This window comes from Hylobates moloch, unplaced genomic scaffold, assembly GCF_009828535.3.
Source record: "Hylobates moloch isolate HMO894 unplaced genomic scaffold, HMol_V3 SCAFFOLD_12, whole genome shotgun sequence".
Taxonomy (NCBI): domain Eukaryota; kingdom Metazoa; phylum Chordata; class Mammalia; order Primates; family Hylobatidae; genus Hylobates; species Hylobates moloch.
Genome location: NW_026652287.1, coordinates 55214290 through 55237794, shown reverse-complemented (window position 1 = coordinate 55237794; position 23505 = coordinate 55214290). Strand labels below are relative to the sequence as shown.

At 39.8% G+C, this 23505-nt stretch overlaps 1 pseudogene; it reads right to left on the bottom strand.

Annotated features, from left to right (window-relative positions):
- Positions 1 to 23505, bottom strand: part of LOC116479551 (zinc finger protein 726-like) — a 42275-nt pseudogene that overhangs the window by 1386 nt on the left and 17384 nt on the right.

Sequence of the window (23505 nt, the reverse complement as noted above, 5' to 3'; positions counted from 1 at the left end):
TAAATGAGTTAAGTGTGTGCAGTGTTCCAGGTGAGCACAAAAAAAACACACACACAAAGAAAAAAAGGAAGTGTTAAATTCACCCAACACAGCTTTTCCTGCTTTCCACTATAACGTAGTGCCTTTAGAAGTAAATTCCTAACTCTTGGTTTCTGTTTTAAAAGAAAGCTAAAATACTGGCACCTTCATTGTTATTTCTGACTTTTAGGGACCTTTACTGACACTTGTTCCAGTCTCTCATGACATAAAGTGCTGAAAGAAATGGTGGCATATTTTGAAATGAGAGTTTGAGTCAGCTGAGACCAAAAAAAAAAAAAAAAATGTTAGAGCAGCAGAGAGACTGCAGTACCACAGAAAAGGAACAGGTGTAGCACGTGATTTCTGACTCCTACAAAATAACAAGAGTAAACTCTGTTAATTAAAAAATAAACACAAAATTTCAGACAGCACATATCCTAAGAATATGTGTGAGAAACTCCCATAATCACCAGCCAAGGCAATTGTTTTCAGACTGTGCCAGGACAGAACTACATCATAAAGATTTTGACAGGTAGTTTTTTTTAATGTCCAAATTACAATCAAAGATTATAATATATACAAAATAGGGCAATATGATCCCACCAAAAATATCATAAAATTTTCTGAAAGAAACCATAAAAAAAGAGGTATAAATTAATTTTAATAATTGGTAATAAATTGAATAGTACTCATTGATTAAAATAGGAACAGAGACAACTATGGAAATTCAGAAAAATGAGGACAAGAACAAAAATATTTAAGATTTCCAAAAAACAAAAATTGTGGACGTAAAAAAATAAAAAAAACTAATAGATCCTAAAAGTAAGAAAATATGATGTAAAAATAAAGAAGTACAACAAACTAGGATCACAGACAGATATTTATAACAAACATGTATATAACCACAATTTCAAGTCAAAGACAAAAAGATTATTTTTGAAGATGCAAGATAAAAGTGATGTGCCAGGCCAGGCATGGTGGATCCAGGCACTTTGGGAGGCAGAGGTGGACAGATCACCTGAGGTCAGGAGTTCAAGGCCACCCTGGCCAAGATGGTGAAACCCTGTCTCTACCAAAATGACAAAAATTAGCCGGGTGTGGTGGCACATGCCTTGTAATCCCAGCTACTCAGGAGGCTGAGGTTGGAGAACTGCCTGAACCTGGGAAGTGGAGGTTGCAGTGAGTTGAAGTCACACCACTATGCTCCAGCCTGGCTGGGGGATAGAGAGAGGTTCAGTCTCAAAAAAAAAAAAAAAATATTAAGTGAGAATTACATCATCAGTGAATCTATCCTGCCAAATAAAAAAAAAAAAACCTTCCAAAGTAATGAAATTCTAAAAAAGTATATTGGAACTGCATATGCCCTACATATAAAAGGTGCTAACAACAGTTCCTTTTATTGAAAATAACATGATTCAAAAAACTACACATAATTATATAAAAATACATTATTTTTTGGGAAAAATATGCAAATACACAAAAGTAGAATTTCTTAGCATTATCCTAGTGACGCAGAAAACATTTTTAATTATTCTCTGAAATTTGAATGATAAAAGAATAGAAACCATTATAAACATTGGTTAATGAATAGACAACATAAGAAGATACAATTAGCAACATCAATGACAAATTTGAGGGAAGATGTAATAAAGAAGAATTTTTGTATGCAACCTGTTTTTCTACCAGATGAAAATGTATTGTTGTATCTTTTAGACATTATATGTAGTCCCCGAGGTACCACAAAAATATTTGTATAAATACACAAAAGAGGTTAGGCACGGTGGCTCACACCTGTAATTCCAGCACTTTGGGAGGCCGAGGCGGGTGGATCACCTGAAGTCAGGAGTTCAAAACTAGCCTGACCAACATGGAGAAACCTCGTATCTACTAAAAATACAAAATTAGCCAGGCATGGTGGCACCTGCCTGTAATCTCAGCTACTCAGGAGGTTGAGGCAGGCGAATCACTTGAACCCAGGAGGCGGAGATTGCGGTGAGCCAAGATCAATGCCATTGCACTCCAGCCTGGACAACAAGAGTAAAACTCAGTCTCAAAATAAATAAATAAATAAGTGAAAGCACGTCAATGCAAACATCAAAAAGACACAAAGGTGGAAAGAGAATAAGAGACAAAGAGGCAATAATCAAATAAAATACATAATAAAATAACAGTAAGTCTTTCTAATAATTAAAAAAGACTGCAAGTGGCAGGATGGAAGTAGACATTCCATGCAAACATTAATCAAATAAGAGCAGAAACAGTCAAAATAATATCACACAAGCTTCATCTTAAGTCAGAAAGTATAATATTTTATAAAATGTGCTTGAAATTGAAACTCCAAAGAAACAAAGAAGGACATCAAAAAATAATAGATTCATTCACTGGGAATCTATGACAAATTTGTGTGTGTGTGTGTGTGTGTTTCTCACATTAGGTTTCCAAGTATATAAAGCAAATATTGACAGAATGGAAGAAACACACAGAAAGCAATATAATTAGAACAAGGTATTTTAATACCACACTTTTTATAATAAAAATAAAACAAGAAAGAATGTTAATAAGAGAACAGACTACTTAAAGGCAGTATAAAACAATTATTCCAAACAGAGTTACGGAGAACACTCCTCAACAACATCAGAATACACAACTTTCTCAATAGCTCATACAACATTTCCCTTGATAGACCACATCTTAGGACAAAAAGGAAGTCTTATCAAATTTTTTAAAAGTAAAATTCTATGAACTACATTCTATGACCAAAATGCAATGAGAGTATACAACGATAAGAGAAAAAAAAAACTGAAAAATTTACAAATATATAGAAATTAAACAACACACTCTTGAGTGTGCTCTTATACAAAGGTTGAAATACTTAATGTTGCAGAGTCTATCCTGCTCAATGCAATCTACAGATTTAATGCAATACTTTTCAAATTTCTCATTGCATTTTTGAAGAAATAGAAACAGCAACCTCAAAAGTATACAGAGTCTCAAAAGAAAAACAAACTATCCAACAATAATTTAAAAAGAAAGAAAGAATGCTGCAGGCATTAAAGTGCCTGATTCAAAACACATTACAAAGCTACTGAATTAAACAATTTGATGTGAGTATAAAGGTGAAAAAGTAGACTAATAAAATAGAATGCAGCACATATATAAACTTTCACATATATGGTGATATAAGTAGTCATTTATAGACTCATTGTAGCATTGTTACTGTAAGCCAATAGGTAAAAACAATGCAAATATCTTTCAATAAATCATTCAGTAGATATAATTTGAAATATAAAAATTCTTCCCAGGCATGGTGGTTCACACCTGTAATCCCAGCACTTTGGAAGGTCAAGGCAGGCAGATCACAAGGTAAGGAGTTTGAGACCAGCCAGGCCAACATGGTGAACCCCGTCTTTACTAAAAGAAAAAAATACAAAAATTAGCCAGACATGCTGGCATGTGCCTGTAATCCCAGCTACTCGGGAGGCTGAGGCAAAAGAATTGCTTGAACCCAGGAGGCAGAGGTTGCAGTGCGCCAAGATCGTGCCACTGCACTCCAACCTAGGTGACAGGGCAAGACTTTGTCTCAAAAAAAAAAAAATTCCTGGAATATACTCAATATTCAAAAGCAGGAAATATTCTACCAACTATAAATATAAATCTTGATGGCATTATGCAAACTGAAATGAGCCAATCACAAAAAGACAGAGATTTTATGACATATATGGAGCAGTTATACTGTTAAAAACAAAAAACAGAGTGATGTTTGCAAAATGCCATAAAACAGAAAAAATTGTAGCCAGGCATGGTGGCCCATACCTGTAATCCCAGCACTATGAAAGGCTGAGGCAGATAGATCACCTAAGGTCAGGAGTTTGAAACCAGGCTGGCCAACATGGTGAAACTCCATCTTTACTAAAAATGCAAAAATTAGCCAGGTATGGTGGTGGGCACCTGTAATTCCAGCTATTCAGGAGGCTGAGGCATGAGAATTGCTTGAACCTGGGAGATGGAAGTTGCAGTGAGCTGAAATCATGCCACAGCATTCCAGTCTGAGTAGCAGAGCAAGACTCCAGCTCAAAGAAAGAAAAAAAAAAAAATTAAAAATTAGTACTTCTTGTTTATAATATGTATTAAGATTTAGCTTTGCAAGATAAAAACATTTTAGCAATAGTTGCATGACAATGTCAAGATAATTGATATGATTAAATATTTAAAAATATTTTGTGGTAAACTTTGTTATTTTTTGCCAAGAAAAAATAAACAATAATAACTAAAAGAGATACAGAGTTGTGATAGTTTTCAATTACATTCAACTCCAAAAGTGTTTCTCCCACACAAAAATCATATAGATTTACAAATAAATAGGTTGTAGAAATTATAAAAATTTTATGGGCTGAGCATGGTGGCTCACACCTGTAATCTCAGTACATTGGAAGGCTGAGACGGGCAGATCACCTGAGGTTGGGAGTTCAAGACCAGCCTGACCAAGATGGAGAAACCCTGTCTCTACTAAAAATACAAAACTATCAGCCAGGCATGTTGGCACATGCCTGTAATCCCAGCTGCATAGGAGGCTGAGGCACTAGAATCATTTCAACCCAGGAGGCAGAAGTTGCGGTGAGCCAAGATTGCACCATTGCACTCCAGTCTGGGCAAGAAGAGCAAGACTCCATCTCAAAAAAAAAAAAAAAAAAAAAAGAGAATTGTATGATGACTCATCTACACAGAATTAGAAAACTATTCACAACAAACCTACACAACAAATATACAAGTTACAAAAAAAATACAAGGATAGTATTTATTTTTGTATACAGGAAAATAAACAAAGAGATAATTCTATTGGAAAAAGATATATAGCTCATTCATGTTTGACTTTGTTCCACACTGTCTTAAATTGTACAATGTTAAAAATTAGCATGCATAATTATAATAAATACTAAAGAATCAAAACACAATTAATGGATGTGTGGTGGCATACCCTAAAATATATAACACAAAAATCTATAATTGCAAAACAACATAAAAACGTGGAATGTAAAACTTATTAGGTACCTTGGGAGGCCAAGGCAGGCAGATCATGAGGTCAGGAGATCAAGATCATCCTGGCTAACATGCTGAAACCCAGTCTGTACTAAAAATACAAAAAAATAGCTGGGCGTGGTGGTGGGCACCTGTACTCCCAGCTACTCAGGATGCTGAGGCAGAAGAATGGCATGAACCCAGGGGGCAGAGTTTGCTGTGAGCTGAGATTGCACCACTGCACTCCAGCCTGAGCAATGGAACGAGACTCCATCTAAAACAAAAACAAAAACAAAAACAAAAACAAAACAAAACAAACAACTTACTAGATAACCATCAACTAGATTTAGGAAATCTTAGAAGAAGAAAATGAAGAAAAAAAATACAGAGGTTATTTGAATATAAAAAAGGGTGAAAACTTCCCAAATTTTGATGTAATAAAAAAGTATTTTCTAACCAATAATACTTGATTTAAATTTACTTCACTTTAAAAAGAAGATGAAAATAAAGAATTTCCAAAATAAAAGGTGAAGATGTTCATCACCACTAGCACAGTTGTACAAAATGGTACATGGTGGCCCCAGGCACCATGGCTCATGCCTGTAATCTTAGTTTTAGGAGGTCAAGGCTGTCAGAACACTAGAGACTAAGAGTTTAAGATCATACTGAGACTCTGCAAAAAAAAAGAAAGAAAGAAAAAAAAGGAAAGAAATGCTAAAATGAGTCAATTTTGCTTAAAAACAAAATAATAATGAACACCATCATAAAACTGAAGTAGAGGATGTAGAGAAAACTAGTCCTTGGCTCCTCTCCTCCCATAGAGCAAGGATGGGAAAAACAAGTTTTCCTCCTCTCCCAGCTTCCCCGTCCCTTTAGTAATTTCTCCTTAGTGAAACTCAAGGTTACTTCACAACAACTCCAGTTTCTCTGTTCTGGGCAACATGACAAGGTCACAAGACGAGCTTGAGTAAGACGTGTACCAGCTGCAAGGCCTCCTTTAGTTTGTTAAGTTCCTGTTTTCCTCCCAATGCAGCTGCAAGGTCAGTATAACCTGTCACTGTTTAATAAACTGCCTTTGTTCTGCTTCTGTGAGCCTGCTTGCTTGCACCAGGAGCCTTGTGCCACTAGATGGCCACCAGGCACATATAAAAGACAAGCCCTGTCCTTGTCCAGGGCTCAGCCTTTTGGGTGCAAATCCACTGAGCCAGTGCGCACCTTAATAAAATCCTCCAGTTTCACCCACTAGCCTCTCCTGCCTCCTGTTTTCTGCAACACTTTGGTGAGCCAGCCAGGAGATGGAGATGACAGGTTTGCTGTCTACTTTGCCTGTAGGTGTGAGGCCCCAAGCCAGGAGAGACCCATGACCTCAGGTGCCATTAAGAGAACTTAAACCTGAAGAAGGGATCAGCTCTCCCACAACCCAGTGCCCCTCCCAGACAGCAAAACAGAATCTAAGGGGCTACAGGACGATTCCAGGAACAGTGCGCTACAGGACCATGGTAAGGTTTTGGGGCCCAAGGCAGGAACTGTCCCATAAGGATGGAAGGGGAGCCTGATCACCTTCTGAGGTGTAACTAGTAGACTGACACAGGACACAAGAGTGGTTTGCAAAGTCGGGGAAACTTACACCCCAAGTGACTAGGGCATAAGAGTGGCTCGCAAAGTCAGTTAGGAAAGAAAACTGGGAGTGGGATGGTGTGTGACTGTGTGTGAAAGAGATGGTTTCGGGAAGAACCAATGCGGACAGTCACATGTGGGGGCTGCAGGTCTCTTAGTATAGACTGTGCGCTCTGAGCGAATTGTGGGACCAACCAGTACTAGTGGCAATCCACATATGGCTTATGGAGGTGCCTCACAATTTAGTAATTGTGAGCGGATTAACAAACTCCAAAGCTAAGCAGCATCTGAAAACTCCTGCGAGGTGGATGGTTTAATTGGTCTGAATCAAAAGGAAGAGTGAATGTGTTGTGCTGTAATGGGGAGGAAATGGGAGGGAAGTCACCAAAACCCACCCCATTAGAATGTATGTTAAGGAACTTTAAGAAAGGTTTTCTGGGGGACTATAGAATTAAGTTGACCCCCAGATGCTCAGAACTCTCTGTGAAATACAACGGCCCTCTTTTGATGTTGGATGGCCAGCTGAAGGAAATGTAGATAACGAAACAATTGGCTGTGTATTTAAGGTGGTAACTGGGGTCAGAGGACAGCCAGGGCACCCAGACCAGTTCCCTTATATTGACTCATGGTTAAATATAGTACATACTCGACCTGCATGGTTGCAGCCTTGCCTGGCAGCTTTTCGCTCAAGCTGAGCCTAAGCCACGAAAAAAAAAAGAAAAAAATATCAGCTTTGCTGGAAGCTACAGAGAGAAAGGGAAAGCCACAGGAAAGATGGGAAAAACCAATTTTGGAGGAACCACCAGAGGAGATAGAAACCCCTCCTCCCTATGCACCAATCTACCCACCTTTACCAGGGCTGGCCACTGAGCAGCCCAACTCAGATGGTATCATGCCCCAGGCTACACCCTGAAGGGGCAAATCTGAGCCCCTGTCCCAGGAGGACAAGAAGGAAGTCAAGATGATCAAGCAGGCCACCTTCAATTTGCCCACGCCTGAGCTTTGCAGATGCCCCTCCAGAAAACACAGGGACCTATTTATGATGATGAACAGGGCCAGGTCCAAGGGGGGCAACAGATTTTTATTTACCAGCCTTTTTCTACCACTGATCTCCTATACTGGAAACATCATACGCCCTCCTACACGGAGAACTTCCAGGACCTCAAAGATCTGATGCAGTCTATCTTCCTAATGCACAATCCAACCTGGCCAGGTTGCAGGAATCTCCTCCTAATGCTGTTTAACACTGAGGAATGTCAAAGGATAGCCCAGGCAGCTCTCTGTTGGCTAGAAGTCAGTGTGCCTGAAGGCACCTTAATGTCCAGGCATATGCTCAGGGCCAATTCCCAGAAACGGATCCCAACTGGGACCCAAATGATGCAACCCAGCTCCAGCGCCTGCAAAGGTACTAAAAAGCACAGCTGCAAGGATTGAGGGAAGGTGGAAAAAAGGCAATCAATCAATATAAGGAAGGTCTCTGAAGTACTCCAGGGAATTGATGGGAGCCCTAGCCAGTTTTATGAGAGACTCGGTGAGGCATTCCAGTTTTACACTCCATTTGACCCTGAGGCTGCTGAAAATCAGTGCATGGTGAACACAGCATTTGTAAGACAAGCCCAGGGTGACATCAGACCGAAGCTGCAAAAGCTAGAGGGTTTTGCAGGCATGAATGGCACCCAGCTTATAGAAGTGGCCACCAAGGTGTACGTTAACTGTGACCAAGAGGCAAAAAAGGAAACAGAGCAGAGGCTTAGGAAAAAGGCCAACCTGTTAGCGGCAGCCCTCACAAAAAGGAAAATTAACATTGTAAAGGGACGTGAACGTTCACATGGGTGTGGGCATGGAAGAGGCCAAGTTGAACAGGGAGCCAAGAGATGGCTGAGGCTAAAGGGAGGTCAATGTGCGCAGTGCAAAAAGAAATGACACTAGAAAAATGAACGTCCAGAGGGCAATGAAGAGAATGGCAAAGGCTATGAAACAAAGAGGCCCCCAGCCAAGGGCTGCCACACCCTGAGGGAGCCAGATGCTGACCTGATGGGGCTGGCAGAGAATTAAGAACATGAGGACTAGGACCAACTGGGCTCCTTCTCCCTAGGCCCCCAGGAGGCCATGGTCACATTAGAAGTGTGGGAGAGGGGAAGGAGCCCCTCCTCTGAGAGGCAGACCAGGAGAAGGCATTTAAACAAATCAAAGAAGCCTTAACTCAGGCTCCAGCCTTAGGACTGCCAGGTCTAACTAAGCCTTTCTATCTATAGGCCCATGAGCAAAAGGGAATGGCTACAGGAGTCCGAACTCAGGTCATGGGATCATGGCATCGCCCAGTGGCATACTTATCCAGACAGTTGGACTCCATGGCACTGGGATGGCCGCCATGCTTCAAAGCATTAGCTGCCACAGCCCTACTGGCATGGGAAGCTGACACTAACTCTAGGACAGCAACTAACCATCTGAGTATCGCACTGAGTTATAATATTAATCGACCAGAAAGGGCACCATTTGTTATCAAATCTGATAATGAGTTGGTATCAAGGGCTTCTATGCAAGAATCCTCATGTAACTCTAGAGACTGTGAACACTCTAAACCCAGCTACTTTGCTCCCAGTTGAATCAGAACCAGGAGGCCCTCTTCATTGCTGTATAGACACAGTCGATGAGGTATTGTCAAGGTGGAGAGATCTTACAGACCAACCCCTCAGGGACCCAGATATCGAGTACTTTACAGATGGAAGCAGTTTTGTACTGGAAGGAGTCCAGTGGGCCGGGTATGCAGTAGTAACATTCCACTCAGTGGTGGAAGCTCAGTCTCTGCCCACAGAAACTTCAGCCGAAAAAGCAGAGCTGATAGCTCTAACAAGAGCCCTTTTGCTAGCAAAGGACAAAAAGATCAATATTTGTACTGATTCCAAATATGCTTTTGCCACATTGCATGTCCATGGAGCTATATATAAGGAGAGAGGAGTTTTAACTGCCAGGGGCAAAGAAATAAAATACAAAGAAGAAATTCTACAGCTCTTATATGCTGTATGAGCCCCAGAGAAGGTAGCTGTAATGCACTATAAAGGACACCAGAAGTCAGGGACACCAGAGGCCAAGGGAAACAGAAAAGCAGACAGAGAAGCAAGACAGACAGCAATGACTGCTCCACACTCTAGAAAAGAAGCCCTGACCATGCCTCTCCTCCCACAATCTCCCCTCCAGGAGACTCGAAGTTACTCTCCAAGTGACAGGGCCTGGTTTGCCCAAGAATCTGGAGAATATATTGAAGGAGGATGGTGGAAATTATCTAATGTGAGACTAGCCATCCCTGAAATGGTGGCCTCCAAATTTGTGAGGCAATTCCACCAAGGAACTCACATGGGAAAAACGGCACTAGAGACGCTATTAGGACACCACTTCTATGTGCCACGGCTCACTGCCATCACATGAGCCATTTGTGGACAATGCCTAACTTGTGCCCAGAATAACCCATTACAGGGGCCCACCAGGCCCCTGGGAATGCAGGAAATAGGGGCCACACCTTGTGAAAATCTGCTTATGGAGTTGCCCCAAGCAGGCGGATATTGAAACATGTTAGTGCTTGTCCGCACCTTTTCAGGATGGGTCAAGGCTTTCCCCATCAGGACTGAGAAAGCACGAGAAGGAACTAAAGTACTGTTAAGAGACATTATCCCCGGATTTGGACTGCCCCTGACTCTAGCGTCAGACAATGGACCAGCATTCATAGCCAAGATAGTTCAAGAACTAACACAGCTGTTGAAAATAAAGTGGAAGTTACACACAGCCTACTGGCCACAGAGCTCAGAAAAAGTGGAACACATGAACCAGACACTCAAACAGCTACTAAAAAAATTTTGCCAAGAAACCCATCTAAGGTGGGATCAGGTCCTGCCCATGGTCCTCCTCCGAGTGAGGTACACCCCCACCAAACAAACTGGGTATTCGCCCTATGAGATCTTGTTCGGTCAATTTAAAGGTGGTCTCTGTGAACTAGAGGAATTAGCCTTAAGGAGACAGATGCAGGCTTTAAGAATAGCCATGCAAAAAATTCATGGCTGGCGCCCCATCTGGGAAGTGGGGAGCGCCTCTGCCCAGCCGCACCTTCTGGGATGTGAGGAGCGCCTCTACGCAGCCGCCCCATCTGGGAAGTGAGGAGCGCCTCTGCCCGGCCGCCCCGTCTGGGAAGTGAGGAGCGCCTCTGCCCGGCCGCCCCGTCTGGGAAGTGAGGAGCGCCGGATGTGAGGAGCCCTCCCACCGCCTGTCTGGAGGACCACAGAGGCCCAACAGGGGGTGATGGGTACCTGTACCTGAAAAATACAACTGACAAACCAACCAACCAACCAAGCGACAACAAAACAGGTCTACCCTGAAGTCATACTCTAATTTTTTCTATTTTCCTCCCTTTCTGATCCTTTATCCCACTTTCTTTTTCTTCCTCTTCCTTCTCCTTCTCCTTTGTCAAATAGAGGATTGAGTTATTATCATTGATCCATACAAAGTCCCTCTCTCACTTATTTTCTTTAATTCCCACCCCCCCATTTCTATTCCCCGTCTTCCCATGTGCAACCTTCCTAATATGTTTGATATGCACCTTTTTGTTTGTATGTACTTTTAGAAAATGTTTATTGTTTTGTGTGCAAAAATAAAAATAAAAATAAAAAATTCATGGCTGGGTATGGGAAAGAATGCCCATAAGCCTCGCAGACCCAATTTATCCCTTTAGACCCAGGGACTTTGTTTAGGTTAAAAAATGGAATCCAACAACACTGGGACCCATATGGGATGGGCCCCATATTGTAATCTTGTTTACTCTCACTGCTGCTAAAGTTGCAGGAATCGTGCCTTGGATTCACCACAGTTGGCTGAAACTGGTAGCCCAGGACAAGTGGACCAGCCAGCAGGACCCAGACCATCCAACCCAGCTGATCCTATGAGGGGACTGAGGTGCCAGTGAAGACTACAACAGCCCTGCTCTGGTCACTTCGGAAGCTGACCAGTCTAAACACGGCGGAAGCTTGAGGAAACAACAGCCCTGCTCTAGTCACCCCAGAAGCTGACTCGTCTATGTATGGCCAAAGCTCGAAGCATCATCAGGAAAGTAAAAGTGGTTAGAAATCTTAGGTCTGGAAACTTTCCTTGTAATATTAATTATTTTACTACTGTCCTGTTGCTTTGCTCAACCTCCTCCTCTAGGAAAGGACCTCTTCTCTCCATGCTAGGTATAAATATGTTATTCATTACTTTTGCTATTCCCCTTAACCATGTTAAAGGGAGACTCCTTAGAAGGATGCCCTCACTGCACTGACAATATGTAGACAGGAAACACCATGACTAGAACCCTGTTGTACCACACTTACTATAGGTATGCAGGGACCCATTGAGGAACTTGTACACACAACCAGATAACCTACTCAATCAGCAACCCAGGAAGTGGCCAGCCTTATATATGTTATGACCCAAAGTCCTTACCTAGAACCTAGTTTGAGGTTCATGTCAGGTCAAAAGAAATAAAAGGGGAATAACCATAAAGAATTAAAGATAATGAATGGCCCCCTGAAAGAATAATGCAATACTATGGACCAGCCACATGGGCAGATGGATCATGGAGATACCACACTCCTATTTACATGCTAAATCACATCATATGGTTGCAGGCAGTACTGGAGATCATTACAAATGATATTGCAAGAGCCTTAAATTTGCTGGCTTGGAAATCTACAGAAATGAGAATTGCTGTTTCTCAAAATAGACTGGCTTTACCTCCTAGCCCAAGAGGGAGGAGTATGTAGAAAGTTCAACCTGACTAATTGCTGTCTAAAAATCGATGACAATGGAAAGGTCGTCAAACAAAAAGCTGCAAGAATTCAACAATTAGCCCATGTTCCAGTCCAGACTTGGAAAGGATGGTCTTCAGATTCCCTCTTCAGAGGTTAATTCTCATCCCTTGGAGAATTTAAAACCTTAGTAAGAATAGTTCTAGCCATATTAGGAGTCTGCCTCATACTCCCTTGTCTCTTACCCCTCCTGGTAAAAAACATCTAAATGGCCACAGAGGCTTTTGTAACCAGGCAAGCTACTATACAACTAATGGCTCTAACTAAATATCAGCCTTTGCCAAATGAAGAAAACTTGCCTTTTCATGAAAAATTAAGTCATAGTGATGCTTTCTATTAAATGTCATTTATAAAAAGCATCAAAGGGGGAAATGAAGTAGAGGACGTAAAGAAAACTAGTCCTTATCCCCTCTCCTCCCATAGAGCAAAGATGGGAAAAACAATTTTTCCTCCTCTGCTAGCTTCCCCCTCCCCTTAGTAATCCTTCCTTAGTGAAACTCAAGGTTACTTCACAACAACTCCAGTTTCTCTGTTCTGGATAACATGACAAGGTCACAAGACGAGCTTGAGTAAGACATGTACCAGCTGCAAGGCCTGCTTTAGTTTGATAAATTCATGTTCCCCTTCCAATGAAGCTGCAAGGTCAGCATAACCTGTCACTGTTTGATTAACTGCCTCTGTTCTGCTTCTGTGAGCCTGCTTGCTTGCACCACGGGCTTTGCGCCAGTAGATGGCCCGTGCATGTATAAAAGACAAGCCCTGTCTTAGTCCAGGGCTCAGCTTTTTGGATGTGAATCCATTGTGCCAGGGTGCACCTTAATAAAATCCTCCAGTTTCACCTACTGGGTGTCTCCTGCCTCCTATTTTCTGTAACAAAACCACATATAAAATAAAAGTCTATATTAAATGTAAATATACAAATATAGAAATCTTTACTACCATAATAATGATGCATAAAACCCTTAAAGCTCCTCCGTAGAATATTTAAAACAGAATACAATCTGCATAAATATGTTAATAAATACACAAAATAATTTTTTTTATTTACTTTATTTTGAGATGGAGTATCACACTTGTTGCCCAGGCTGGAGTGCAACGGCACAGTTTTGGCTCACTGCAACCTCTCCCTCCCAGGTTCAGGCAATTCTCCTGCCTCAGCCTCCCGAGTAGCTGGGATTACAGGCATGTGCTACCATGCCTGGCTAATTTTGTATTCTTTAGTAGAGACAGGGTTTCTCCACATTGGTCAGGCTGGTTTCAAACTCCTGACCTCAGGTAATCCGCCCACCTCAGCCTCCCAAAGTATTGGGATTACAGCCATGAGCCACTGCACCCAGCCTAAAAATTTTTAATGTTAATAACAAACTGAAAAATATAGAGGTATAATTTTATATTCAATTGAAGTTGTCATGAAATTAAAGTATATTGTTTGAATTTTAAGATATTTAATGTAAACTCCATTTTTTAAGATAATGTGGTTTGGCTGTGTCCCAACCAAAGTCTCATCTTTAATTCCCAGACGTTGTGGGAGGGATGTGGTGGAAGGTAATTGAATCATGGGGGCAGGTCTTTTCTGTACTGGTCTCATGATAGTGAATAAGTCTCATGAAATCTGATGGCTTTATAAGGCAGAGTTTTTCTGCACAAGGTCTCTATCTGCCACCATGTGAGACATGCCTTTCACCTTCCACCATGATTGTGAGGTCTCTTCAATCACATGAAACTGTAAGTCCAATAAACTTCTTTCTTTTGTAATTTGCCCAGGGTAAGGTACATCTTTATCAGCAGCATGAAAACACATGAATAGACAACATGATTATAAAGATAATATTTAAAGAAACTATGCAAAACAAAATTAGAAAAATAATTGAAGCACATCACTACACAATTAAAATAAAATTTAAGGCAATAAAACAGTAAATAAGAAAAAACATACCACTCAGGAACACATAAAACAGTAACAATAAAACCAGTAACTTCATTTTTAAGAAGCAGTTTTAAATATAAATTAATTAAATTACTTAATAAAAAGAAATGTAATCTCAGGACTTTGGGAGGTTAAGGCGGGCTGATCACTGGATCTCAGAAGATTGAGAACAGCCTTGACAATGTAGCAGAACTCTGTCTCAACCAAAAATACACAAAAAACTGGCTGGGTGTGATACTACACACTTTTAACCCAGCTACCTAAGAGGCTGAAATGAGAGAATCTTCTGAGTTTGTAAGTTGAGTCTACAGTGAGCCATGATCACAACACTGCAAACTAGCCTGGTTGACAGAGTGAGACCCTATCTCAAAAACAAATGAATAAACAAGTAAATAAATAAAATTATAAAAAGAAAAAATAAAATGCTTTACTGGCTTAAGAAAAAAGCAAACAGTATGTTGCCTACAAGGGAATCATTTCAGCACTAAGTCAAGTAGGCTGAAAACCACAGAGTGAAAAAAAAAATATATACTTTATGGAAACAGTAACTACAATAGTGTATTAGATATAGTATGTTTTAAGTCAAGTGCTAACATGAGACGAACATTGACATTACACACTCATAAAATGTAGTAAATCAACCTATCTACCTGTCTGTATGTATACGTATATATAACATAAGGTCTCCAAAATATATAAAGCAAATATTGACAAAAGTAAAGCAAGAAATACATAGAACATAATTGTAGACATCAAGACCCCATTTTTAATAATAGAAAATTCAGATTAAAAAATCAACAAGAAAACAAAACCTAGATGACATTGGAGACTGTATTAATCATTTTGCATATAGAGGAATACCTGAGTGGATAATTTATAAAGAAATAATTATACGGCTCACAATCCAGCAGACTGTACAAAAAGCGTGTGCCAGCATCTGCTTCTGGTGAGTGTCTCAGCAAGCTTACAATCATGGTTGAAGGCAAAGAGTAACTGTACCTGTCACATAATAATAGACAGAGCAAGTATGAGGTGAAGGAGCCTGGTTCTCCTAATAAACCTGCTTTCATTTGAATTAATGGAGTATAAACATTTTGATTACCAAGAGGATGGTGCCAAGCTATTTATGAAGACTTTGCTCCCATGACCCAAACACCTCCCACCAGGTCCCACATCCTGAACATCAAAACCATATTACAGACCAACTAGGTTTAACAGATGAGTACAAAACTTTCCAGTCAAAAGCAAGAGAATACACAATATTCTTATTTGCACCTGGTGTATTCTTTTAGGACACATACTAAGTTTTATTAAATTTAAGAATGCCAGCTGGGTGGTGTAGCTCATGCCTATAATCCCAACACTTAGAGATCAACGTGGGAGGATCACTTGGAGTTAAAAGTTTGAGGCCAGCCCGGGCACCATAGTGAGACTCTATCCCTACAAATAATCAAAGAATTATTCAGACATGGTACTTTATGTTTGTAGTCCCAACTACATGAGACACTGAGGAGGAAAGATCACTTGAACCTGGTAGGTTGAGGCTGTAGTGAGCCAAAATCATGGCAGTACACTCCGGACTGGTTGACAGAGTAAGATCCTGTCTCCAAACAAAAACAACAAACACAACAACAATAACAAATACATTTAAGAAGACCAAAATTATACACTTTGTGTTTTCTGACCAAAACTGAATTAAGCTAGAAATTAAAAGTAAAACTAAAAAAAATCCAAAAGTACATGAAAATAAAACACACTCTTCAACATATGTTTGCTCAGGAATCAAAAAATAATAATTTTTCAAAGATGTCAATACAACTTACAGTGGTAGACAAATTCAATATAATCTTCATAAAAATCCCAATAGCAGTTTTTTAAAGAAATATTGTTTAAAATGTTAAAATTTTATTATGATCTCTAGCCAAACACCCATGAAAAAGAACAAAGATGCATTATAATTTCTGATTTTGAAACATACTAAAAGCAGCAATAACAAACACAATGTGGTACTGAAAAAAAGACAGATAAACAGATGAAAGAACAGAAAGCCCAGAAGTAACCCTTCTGAATATGGCCAAATAATCTCCCACAAAATTGACATGAGCACACAATAGAAAAAAGATAATTTTAAAACTGAATATCCATACTGAATTATCCATATTGAATATCCATACTGAATTACCCATACTGAATATCCACACTGATAAAATTAAGTTTGATTATTTCCTGAAACCATAAGTGAAAAATCTTTTAATCAGACATAGAAGATAACTTCTTTTTTTTTTCTTGTTTTTATTTTGAGATGGAGTCTTGCTCTGTTGCCCAGGCTGGAATGCAGTGACACAGTCTCAGCTTGCTGCAACATCCACCTTCCAGGTTCAACCAATTCTCCTGCCTCATCTTCCCAAGAAGCTGGGATTACAGGCGCCCACCACCATGCCTGGCCAATTTTTATATTTTTAGTAGAGATGGGGTTTCACCATGTTGGACAGGCTAGCATGGTGGCTCACACCTGTAATCCCAGCACATTGAGAGGCCGAGGTGGGCAGATCACAAGGTCAGGAGTTCGAGACCAGACTGACTAACGTGGTGAAACCCCATCTCTACTAAAAATACAAAAATTAGCCAGGGGTGGTGGCACGTGCCTGTAATCCCAGCTACTCAGGAGGCTGAGGCAGGAGAATCGCTTGAGCCTGGGAGGCAGAGGTTGCAGTGAGCTGAGACAATGCCACTGCACTCCAGCCTGGGCAACAGAGTGAAACTCTGTCTCAAAAAAAAAAAAAAACCCATGTTGATTGTCGGTAGAAAACAAGGAGGCATCCATTATTTTATGTTATAAATGTACTTCTTATAAATAAAAATAAAATTATTATCAAATACAACAATTCCACTTATTAATTTATATCTAAAATATGCAACATAGGACCTTCAAGACATATTTGATACAATGGAATATTATTCAGCCTTAAAAAAAATCTTAAAAATCTTGTCACATTTAAAGATACATTTTGAGAATATTATGTCAACTGAAATAAGCCAGTAATGAAATCATAGATATTATGATTTCACTTATGCAAGATATATAAAATAGTCACACTCATAAAAACAGAAAGTGGAAGGGTGTTTGTTAAGGGCTGGAGAGAGCATAAAATGAGTAAATGTTATTTAATGGATACTGAGTCTTAGTTTTACAAGATATAAAATTTCTAGAAGTCTTTTGCATAACAATATGAATATAGTTAATATACCTGAAATACACAACTTTTTTTTTTTTTTTTGAGACAGGGTCTCAATCTGTCACCCAAGCTTGAGTGCATGGCACAATTATGGCTCACTGCAGCCTCACACTCCCAGGCTCAAGTAACCCTGCCCCTCATTCTCTCAAATAGCTGGGACCACAGGTACACACAACCCTTCCTGGCTATTTCTTAGAAAAAGAATGTTTGTAGAGAGGGTGTCTCCACATTTTGCCAGGTTGGTCTCAATCTTTTGGGCTCAAGCAATCCTCCAATCCTGGCCTCTCAAAATCCTGGTTTTACAGATGTGAGCCACCACCATGCCTGGCCGTGACATGTACATTTAAATAGATTTAAGAAGCTAAATTTTATGTTACGTGTTTTTACAACAATTACTTTTTAAAAAACTGAAAAAAATACCAAATTTTAAATCTTTTTAAAAATTACCTCGAAATCACAAAGTGTTTGTCTCACACAAAGGAAATACATATTCATCATTAAACACATGACAAAAATGAGACTATTTCCAAGGCTACTCACTTAGACAAGATAAAACCAACATCAAAAATGAGCTAAGAGGTCGGGCACAGTGGCTAATGCCTGCAATCCCAGCACTTTGAGAGGCTGAGGTGGGCAGATCACCTGAGGTCAGGAATCCGAGACCAGCCTGACCAACATGGAGAAACCCCGTCTCTAATAAAGAAAAATACAAAATTTGCCAAGTATGGTGGCACATGCCTATAATCCCAGCTACTTGGGAGGCTGAGGCAGGAGAATTGCTTGAACCCTGGAGGCAGAGGTTGCAGTGAGCCGAGATAGTGCATTGCACTCCAGCCTTAGCAACAAGAGCAAAACCCTGTCTCAAAAACAGAAAAAACAAAAAAGAAAGAGAGAAAAAGAGAATGAGCTAAGACAAGCTACAACAAAAATTGGGGTCACATTTGCAGATACAAACACAAACATATCTGATTGTGATAGACATATGGCCCATTTATCTTTTAATTAAACCCCACATTAACTTAAAGTATACAAACAGAATTGCCAGTTATCTAAAATGATAATACATAAAACCAAAAACACAATAAACTGATACTAAGAAATTTACAGTAAAAAACCACAATACAGAACTACAAGACAATAATAAATGCTTACTCATAAAATCTAGTTGGCAACATCAATGTACATTAACGAATAATTTGTCTAGATAACTGCAATCTTTGACTGTAACTGTGCATTCCCGGAAGGCAGGCATTTGAAATTACTGGTATCTCTTGTATGGCAATAAAATTTCAGAGAAAAGGAAATACAATCATAAACAGGAGATGCTAATGAGAAACTTTTAATAGATGAGCATTTAAAAGAAACTAGTGCCAATTTTTGTTTTAAATGTTTGCTATTTTTACACAAAACTACTATAATCCAAATTTAGAAGCAAATAATACCTTACATTGCTAAATTATACATATATTTAGCAGAATATGGTTAGAGCCTCATACATAAAACAAATATTTGGGGAATAAACTACGTTATTATTTAGATATAGGCTGACAAAAGTGGTTGAAAATTTTATAATTCCTTTTGGCCTGCCTGCATACTAATTATCTAATTTAATTCAGGCACAACATGCAAATTCTAGTATATTGCGCTAAATGTCTGAATCTAAAATTGCAGACAAATTTAAAGTAGAAAATAGAAAGTAAAAATTTATATGGAGAGTGACTAACAAGATAAAATAAAAAAAAAAGGCACCCTATTTGCTTATCCCCTGACAGCAAGAAAATTTGTCAGCCATTCCTGATGAAAATGCCTTTTTAAGAGAATCAAGCATCATGGTTTACACCAGTAATGACAGCTACATGACACATTAAAGAATTGCCTGCAGTCAAAATATTAAGACTTGCCTGAGTTATGTAACAAGACCCCATGTCAAAAATAAGTGTCTTTGGCCAGGCACATTGGCTCACATCTGTAATTCCAACAGTTTGGGAGGCTGAGGTGGATCACCTGAGGTCAAAAGTTCAAGACCACCCTGGCCAACCTGGTGAAACTCAATCTCTACTAAAAACACAAAATTTAGCTGGGTGGTGGCGGGCACCTGTAATCCCAGGCACTCGGGAGGCTGAGGCAGGAGAATCGCTTGAACCCGGGAGGTGGAGGTTGCAGTGAGTCAAGATCACACCACTGCACTCGCCACTGCACTCCAGTCTGTGTGACAGAGCGAGACTCCATCTCAAAAAAAAAAAAAAAAAGTGCCTTTAGGAGAGTTCTGAGATCCAGGAAGGGAGTTGTGAAACTCTGCTAAAGCCCAAGATTGAAGGTAATTCTGTTTAGAAGGCAGGCCCTCATTCAGGTGGCAAACTACAGGACTACTGTTGTTGGCTACAGACAAGAAAATGTTCCACCTAACTTGGTTCCACTGAGAATTTTGAACTGTACTCTGTAACCATCCCAAACTCTTCCCAGTCACAGTCTGGGGGAGGTCCTGCCCTTCCAGAGGCCTGGAGGAAGACACCCATTTATAGCCATGCTGGCAGGCCTGCAGACCTTGGCCTTTACTGTGGTCCCTGAGGCAGTTCCATGACCCATTTCCAGCTCCCTGAGCCACAGTTCATGGCCCGTTCTGGTCACTTAGAAACGCAAAGTGACCTGGGAAAATTCTCTCTTGTACTCAGTGAAAGCCATGCTCATCCACATCCTGATATAAAGAACACCATATGCAGACCCGACTGCAGAAACCTGCCCCTGGGTCTGCAATGCACAGCAAAGTCCTGAAAGATATTCACTCTGTCCAAAAATTAAATGAGAACTACAACTATCCAAGCCCCCTTTCTTTTTTTTTTTTTTTTTGGAGAGGGAGTCTCGCTCTGTGGCCCAGGCTGGAGTGCAGTGGCGCAATCTCGGTTCACTGCAAGCTCCGCCTCCCGGGTTCACGCCATTCTCCTGCCTCAGCCTCCCGAGTAGCTGGGACTACAGGTGCCCGCCACCATGCCTGGCTAATTTTTTTGTATTTTTAGTAGAGACAGGGTTTCACCGTGTTAGCCAGGATGGTCTTGATCTCATGACCTCGTGATCTACCCGCCTCAGCCTCCCAAAGTGCTGGGATTACAGGCGTGAGCCACCGCGCTCAGCCTATCCAAGCCCCTTTTAACAAGACAGCTAAAGGTGGACCCTTGTGCAAACCCAGCAGCCTTAAGACCAACCTACAACCCCTCTTCACTACAAACCCAGAGGGCATTCTATACATTGGGGGCCAAACACAAATTTATTTTTACTTTCTGAAACCAGTTTATAAAATCTTGAAGAGGTGTTTGCTCCTTTAAATTTACAGACCCCATTGCAAAACAATTGTTTCTTATTGTCAATGCTTCTATTTTAATATAGCACTGAAAGTATGTGGATGAAGAAATAGTCAAAAGAAAAATTTAAAGTCATTGAAATTGAAGACCAAAAGTAAAACGTTGCTGTTGGTAGATCATGTAATCTTATATAAAAAAAGAAAAAAGAAAAAACAATACATTAAAACTTCTTTAAACTAAAAATAGCCGGGCGCGGTGGCTCATGCCTGTAATCCCAGCACTTTGGGAGGCTGAGGCAGGTGGATCACGAGGTCAGGAGATCGAGACCACGGTGAAACCCTGTCTCTACTAAAAATACAAAAAATTAGCCGGGCGTGGTGGCGGGCACCTGCAGTCCCAGCTACTCGGGAGGCTGAGGCAGGAGAATGGCGTGAACCCGGGAGGCGGAGCTTGCAGTGAGCTGAGATCGCGCCACTGCACTCCAGCCTGGGCGACAGTGAGACTCCGTCTCAAAAAAAAAAAAACAAAAACAAAAACAAATAAACTAAAAATATAAAATTAACATACAAGTATAAGTTATGGTTCCATACACTTAAACAGTCTGATAAAAGAGGGAAAAAAAATCTTATTTACAATAGCAATGAAATAATTAATTTTAGAACAAATTTAAACAAGGAGCTTGTAAATCTTTTAAGTGAAAGATGTATCAATGAAAAAAATTAGAGGACACAAATAAATTTAAAAATATTTTATTTCTACTGAAAGAATAAGTATTGTGAAACTGCCATATTATCCAAAGTCATCTCTAGATTCAATAAACTCCCTGTCAAAATTCCAGTGTTTTTTTCACAGTAATGAAAAACACAACCCTAAAATATACATGAAACTACAATAAACTTTGAATAGCCAAAGCAATCTTAAGAAAAAAGAACAAAGCAGAAGGACATCATACTTCATAATTTCAAACTATATTTCAAAACTATGGTAATGAAAACAGGATGAAATGTGCAGAAAAAATGAACAAGAAAAACAATGAAACAGAAACCACCACTTTCGTGCATTTCAGACGTGATGTAAAAAGACAACTTAAAAAATAGTTTAACATAGAGTATCTCAAAATTATGGAGATATCTCTCTGTCCACAAAAAGAAGAAAAAAGAAGTCAGATTGTGCACTCTTTTTGTATGTCATGAACAGTACTTTAGCTGTCACTGTAAATTTGAAGGAAGAACATTGAAGGGAAATTAGAATTCTTAGAAATTTTATAAACATAAGACAGAAGATGCCCCTATGTGACAGTATAATTTTTAAAAAATTTCAGGCTTTCCAGAAACTATTTCCTTTGGAACACAGCTTCTCAGATCACTTTAAAGACCTGCTTTCTTCTTGACTTTGGGCCTCTCATCCATGTCGTCTGTTGTATTCACTCTCACCTACCTGGGGGTTCATCCACCATCTCATGTCACTTCATATTCCAGGGCTCTTTTTCTTACTCCAGATGGGTGATCAGGTCTGGCTTAGAGACAGCAATACCTGTTTTATTAAAAATAACTAACATGAATCTTGCTCACATTCTCCAATTACCAACTTAGTAATGTGCTCAGTAAAGAGGATATAATAGAATATTCTAATAAATTTATCCCAATATACTAATTTATAACAGAAATGTTTAAATATTTAGAAAATACTTTTATTGGTCAGGTGCGGTGGCTCACGCCTGTAATCCCAGCAATTTGGGAGGCCAGGATCACGAGGTCAGCAGTTCAAGACCAGCCTGCCCAAGATGGTAAAACTCTATCTCTACTAAAAATACAAAAATTATCTGGGCATGGTGGCGGGTGCCCATAATCCCAGCTACTCAGTAGGCTGAGGCAGGAGAATTGCTTGAACCTGGGAGGCAGAGGTTGCAGTGAGCCGAGATCATGCCACTGTACTCTAGCCTGGGTGACAGAGCAAGACTCCACCTCAAAAAAAAAAAAAAAAAAATTTAATTTTGGAGGTTCTTAATTTCACTGCCTGGTACTACTGAATCAAAAATTGGTGATGACAATTAGATTTTAAGGTGTGAGTAACAATATTTTATGCAACTAAACTTCTGAAATTACCAATAATCTAAAGTGAAGGACACAGATCAGCTCAGGAATGTGTAAAGGTCAGGTCAAGATGAAACATCTTGAAGAAATTCTTTTCTAAACAGACAAATCCCCAGGATTTTCTTGAAAACAGAAATTTGAAAGCATAAATTACCAGAAAACAAAAGAGAAATTCTACAAAAGAGAAATGAAACCTTTAGTTTATATAAGGAATTTTGTATTAAAGTTATCCTCACCCAGGAAGGCCAGGTTTTCATAACATTCCTCTATAAATTCTGCTGTGCAGTGTCCAGGCACTGCCACTCCTCCAGAGAGAATTCTATGGCCACATCCCTAAATGTCAACAGTCCCTGGAAAAGACACACAAACACACGTATTTACAAAGTGGCCATTGGCAGAATTTTCCATTTGACTCAAGGCAAAATGAGAAAGTGAATAAAACTGGTTCTGACTTATAAGAGTGACTGAAAT